Raw genomic sequence first — 6,359 nt, forward strand, 5'->3', positions numbered from 1 at the left:
CCAATGATGCTCCTATCCTTAGTTGCTTCCAATAGTTGTGTGGAGGAAAATATATCTCTTGAGGTATCTCAGGGATTTCTTGATGAGAGAATTCCTCATGCTCATGCCAAAAACTTGGTGCAGTCAAATGCTCTATTACTGAGCTATGGACCCTTGAGATGAATCTCTCCATCTCCCATGACTCGGAGGTGGAAGCTTCTGTCTTCCCTTTCCTCTTTCTAGAGGTTTTTCCGGCCTTAGGTGCCATAAATGGTTATGGAAAAACAAAAAAGCTATGCTTTTGCCACACCAAACTTAGAATATTGCTCGTCCTCGAGCAAAAGAAGAAGAATAGATGAGGAAGAAGATATGGAGGAGAGGGAGAGGGATGTGTATTTGGCTATTTAGGGTGGGTTTGGGTGTGAAAGAGATCTTGAATTTGAAGGTAGGTGGGATCCTGTGGGATCCACAGATCCTGAGGTGTCAAGGATTTACATCCCTGCACCAATGAGGAGTGTAAAACGCCCTCTGCATGCAATCCTGGCGTTTAAAAAGGTCACTCCACACCTCTATAAATACACTGGAGCACCCAGGTATAACTCATACTCTGATTCTACTAAAAACCTGCTTAACATCCTTACTAACTTAAGCATCGGAGTCCCTTGCAGGTACTACCACATTTCGCTGACAAAGGATCAGCAGCATAGCTAGTCAAACAAGTCGGACACAACAGCTCCGACCACCACCCACCAGTCGGACACGTCAACGTCGACCAGTACAGAAGATCTCGTCCGAGATCGACCTACAGTTTTAGGTTACCCTCAAAACAAGAACCAACTTGGAAAAAGGGAAAAAAATCTAGAGAAAGCTGAAAGCAGAAGTGGCAGGGATTAGAGACACCTCTCGAATAGACAGCCTCACAGAAATTGAACGTGGAAGATGGAATCCAGAGTTGCCCTTTCATAGCAAGGAAAGCACTAATGATTGTCAAGAATTCGGCACAGAGAAGAAATACAAAAACTGCAAACTTCAAAAAACAGAAAGAGAGAAAGAAAAGGAAAGTTACGGAGAAGAGAAATCGTTTTTTAAGCGTGAAAATCAAATTAGAGAGGCTAAGAGATACGGGGCAATTAAAAACCAATTAATGAGGGTACTAAACTCTCCCATATTCCCAAGGCGAAGAGCGCTAATGCAAATGCGTGCGCTTTTAAGAAGAAGCAAAAGAAAACGTTCCATATTAAAAAAGGAGAACACCACAAAGATGAAGTCGACAAGATGCTCGAGTTCGACTTCGCCAGAGAAGGATCGAAGTCCTAAAACTAAGACTCGACCTCAAAAAGAAAGTCCGAGCTCGAGCAGGGGCACTGTTCATACCCTGGGTCGAGCTATCCGACCCGGGATGTTTAGCGACAAGGCAACTAACCTCTTCAGGTCAGACTTTTCGGCCTCTTCTCAAAGAGCTCAGCCAAATTACCAAGAAAGCCCAAATAAAGGGCCCGAATAGAGGAACACGACTCGAATCCAAAGGCAACCCAAGCCTATAGAGATAAGGGTGGTTCCCTTGAAGATAAGCTGACCTCACCCAAAGATAAGATAAGATAAGATAAGATAACTAACTTATCTTATCTAAAAAGGTCACTCCATACGTCTATAAATACACTGGAGCACCCAGGTATAACTCATACTCTGATTCTACTAAAAACCTGCTTAATACACTTGCTAACTTAAGCATCGGAGTCCCTTGCAGGTACCACCACCCTCCGGTGACAAAGGATCAGCAGCATAGCTAGTCAAACAAGTCGGACACAACAGCTCCGGCCACCACCCACCAGTCGGACACGTCAACACCGACCAGTACAGAAGATCTCATCCGAAATCGACCTACAGTTTCAGGTTACCCTCGGAACACTTTCCTTTAATGCCTTGCAAGTGTTTGATGAAATTCTTGGAAGGATGTTATAGTAGAATTTTATGCTCTTGGCTTGGAAAGGTAACTTTGGAACTCTTGAGTTACTAATGTCCAAGTAATTGATGATTGGGAGCCATTGACTCTAGTTCTCACTAATTGAATTAGTGGAAAGCTAGGACTTCTGGACTTGGATTGATATAGCTTATTTGACTTTCCTCTACTACTAGTTAGAGGATGACTTAATGAGATTGATCCTTGCCAATTCTCAAGTTGTGGTTAGTGATTAGGATAGAGATCCTTGACCACCAACCCTAGCCAAGACCTTTTTAGCCATTAGTTTACTTCCTTGCCATTGATCTTTCATGTCTCTTATTAAAACCCCAAAACATACTCCATAACTAATAACAAGACACTTTATCACAATTCCTAGGGAGAACGACCCGAGGTTTGAATACTTCGGTTATTAATTTTAGGGGTTTGTTACTTGTGACAAACAAATGTTTGTATGAAAGGATTATTGTTGATTTAAAGACTATACTTTACAACGAGGTTTCATTAGTGAAATTCTAGACCACAAAAAAATCCAATCATCAGTGACCAGATGCATCATTCGATCGACGCGTACGCGTGGCTGACGCGTGCGCGTGACAAGCGGCACATGCCTCACTTAAGGAAACACGCTGGCCCAGTTTCAAGCCAATTCTACAAATTAAAGGCTGGGAGTGAAGGAGGATGAGAGATACATGTCATTAGTTTAGTTTTTAGATATTTTTTGAATTCTAGAGAGAAAAACTCTCACTTCTCTCTAGGTTTTGGTGTTCTTGTTCATTTTTATTTGAATCCTTGGATTAGATCCTTTTTAATTTCAGTTCTTGTTATTTTAATTGTAGTTTCTACTCTCTAATTTTACTTAATACTCTTGCAATTTTACTTGTTTTGGTTTTTATTTTGGATCTTGTTGGATTTTGATTTTATCAATGCATTAGAGTTTTTCATGTTCATTAGTGTTATTTGGTTTGTTATTATCAATTATTGTTAGTGAGTAGCTTTGATTTGGATTTATTTCTCAATTTTATAATGTCTTCTTTTAGTGCACACAAGGTGTTTGTGAACTTCACTAAAGCTAGTCTTTCATTAGGAGTTGACTAGGACTTGTGAACTCAGGTTAATTGTATTCTCTTGACTTTTCTTCATTTTTAGAGGATAACTAAGTGAAGGCAATAGACAATTTCTATCACAATTGGTAATGATAATAAGGATAGGAACTTTAATTCTCTCCCGTAGCCAAGACCTTTATATTAATTGATTGTCATTCACTTTTACTAGTTTTGATTTCCCACTTTTCTCATTTTAAATTCATATCTCCTATTATTATGTGCCTTTAGTTATAATTATCTTGATTCATGCTTGTTAGTTAGACAATGCTTGCTTGATATTTCTAGTTATATCAATTTAATTGTTAGTTGGATGTTGCTTTTATATACTTGTCATTTTACTTCTTCCGTAATCAATCCAAACCCCCAAAATTCCTAACCAATGATATGCATCATGTTGTAAGTCCTAAGGAAGACGATCCGGGATTCTACTCCTGGTTATTGATTTGATTATTGTGACATTCTTGTAAACTTTTACTTGAGGATAATTTGTCGGTTAGGACTATACTTTGCGACATTGAATTGGAAAAATCCTTTGGTCAATTCTTAACCGGCATTTATCCTCTATCAAGGAGTTTTAGAATTGTCATAAGATATATAAAAGAAACTTGTTTTCAACCGCTGTGATCATCGCTCGTCTTATGAAATTTTTGAAAATCGAAAATTAATTATCTAAGATCCAGATTTATATTTTAATTATAAAAATCTTAAAATTTACTTAAATTGTATGAATAATCAACATATTCCAAGCATAAGTTCATTAAGTCTATGTTGAACCAGTTTAATTTTTCATAATTTGCTAAACCTCAAACATAAATCAATCACGGCCTTCGGCCTATCACATAATCAATCACGGCCTCCGGCCCAAGCATAATCAATCAACACTCAAACCACTATAATAATCCGAAATAACCACTCATAATCACAAGTAATGAAGTTCAAATACAATCAAGAGTAATTATATCAAGTATGGCAATTAGTAGTTAAACAAAAATATTCACATAGACAAACTAAATACAATACGCACACCCAAATAATATCACATAGATGCATATGATGCATGCATGTCCTACTAGTCATGAGTTTACATGTCGGTTATCTTGCCAGAACCTGACACGAATAAGTGGGATTAACCACCGTCCTTACCCAAATATTCTACAAACAAGCAGGATTTATCATCGTCCTTGCCCAGAACATGCAAGCAAGATTAACCACTGATGAGCAGATATTTTATACGCTTTTTGGCATAGTTTTCATATAGTTTTCAATATGTTTTGTTTAGTTTTTATTAAGTTTTTACAGGTTTTAGTGTTAAATTCACATTTTTGGATTCCACTTTCAGTTTGTGTGTTTTTGTACTATCTCAGGTATTTTTTGGCTAAAATTGAGGAGATGGAGCAGGAGTCTAATTTAGAGACAGAGAAAGCACTGCAGATGCTGTCCAGATCTGACCTCCTAGCTACAAGTACAAATAGAGCATTCTCAACGACTATAGAAAGCTTAATTTCAGAGCTTTTTAGCAATGTATAATTGTCCAAACTTTGCTTCGGATTAGAAGGCCCAAAACTGGCGTCCAACGCCAGCTTCCTGCCCTCTTTCTGGCGTTCAGCTCCCAGAAGCAGAGTGCAGCATTCCAGACTCAAGAGACCTCATAGCACATGGATCACATCAAAGATCAGCCTAAACACTCACCAAGTAGGTCCCAGAAGTAGATTTTAGCACTAAAAAGACTGTTTTACCCTTACTAGTCATTAGTTTAGTATTTAAAAGATTTTATTTATGTTATTCGGACATCTTTACCATCATTCAACATATTTTTGTCTATCACATTATTTTTCACATCAGTATGAGTTTCTAAACCTCCTAGGTTGAGGAGAGGAGCCCTGCTCAGTCCTATGAATTAATAAAAGTATTACTGTTTCTCTTCAATCCGTGTTTGATTAATTCTAAGATGTATATTCATTCTTCATCAATATAGATGTGTTGAACTGGCATAAGCTTATCACATTCTACATGGGTTCAGAGTGCGTTAAGGACTTCTCGAGACATCAGTTCAGCCGATTTATGGGGAGACTAGAGTCTCTGTGGTAGAGGCTAGAATCAAGGGCGCAGCATCCTCCAATCCGGAAGATTCGACATTGTCTATGGCGTTTTGAGTAGAATCATAAATGAGAATGAACTGCAAGAGCTTCACCCTCAATCAAAATGGATACGCACTAACCCTGGGGTTCAGATCTGGAAGAGTATTGGCGGCTGGTCAAACCAACATCAATCACATACAGCCTGCCATTGAAAAAATCACTCACAAGCAAAGAAAACAGTACTAGAAAAGTTAATTCAATCCTCTTTTCATAGTTTACACGACTTTTGAGTTCGAATTATCCTTTCTCTTTATTCCTTTTTATGCAAGTAAAAATAACATACCAACATCTTCCTACTCTTTATTGCTCTTTCCTTTTGCTGTAAAGGATCAAGCAAAAAGGTGGTTGGATAACCAGCCCAAATCTAGTTTAAAAACTTGGAAACAGTTAGTAGACAAGTTTTTAAATCAATACTTTCCCCCAAGGAAGATGACCCGGTTGAGACTGGACATCCAAGGCTTCAAACAAGGAGATAGTGAATATCTTTATGATGCTTGGGAAAGGTATAGAAGGATGGTAAAAAATGCCCCAATGAAATGTTTTCAGAATAGTACAGTTGGACATCTTTTATTATGGACTTTTAGTCATGGCTAGAATGTCCTTGGACCACTCTGCTGGAGGTTCCATACACATAAGAAAGACTATTCAAGAAGCTCAAGAGCTTTTCGAGACAGTTGCTATCAATCAACATCTGTACTCATCTGCTGAGACTTCTATAAAAATAGAGGCTATGGCAGTTTCTACTGAACCTAACCCTCCAGAACAGGATGACCCATTGACTCGCTGATAAACCACTATTTTATGATTTATATTGTGTTTAATTGTGTGGTTTTATCATGATCCTTACCCACTTATTCATTAATTTAGCATGCATTTATATTTCTGTTCATACCCTAGGTCAAGCTGTTCGACCCGGGATGTTTAGCGAGAAGCCGACCGACCTCTTCACGTCAGACTATCCGACCTCTTCTCAAAGAGCTCGGCCAAATCGCCAAAGGAGCCCAAAGCAGGCCCAAAACAAAGGAACACAGCCCAACCTAAAGGCAGCTAAAGCCCAGAAAGATAAAGGCAGTTCCGCTAAAGATAAGATGACTTCACTCAAAGATAAGATAAGATAAGATAAGATAATTATCTTATCTCCAGAGAGGTCACTCCACACCATTATAAATACACTGG

This window comes from Arachis stenosperma, chromosome 5 (assembly GCF_014773155.1).
Source record: "Arachis stenosperma cultivar V10309 chromosome 5, arast.V10309.gnm1.PFL2, whole genome shotgun sequence".
NCBI classification, from domain to species: domain Eukaryota; kingdom Viridiplantae; phylum Streptophyta; class Magnoliopsida; order Fabales; family Fabaceae; genus Arachis; species Arachis stenosperma.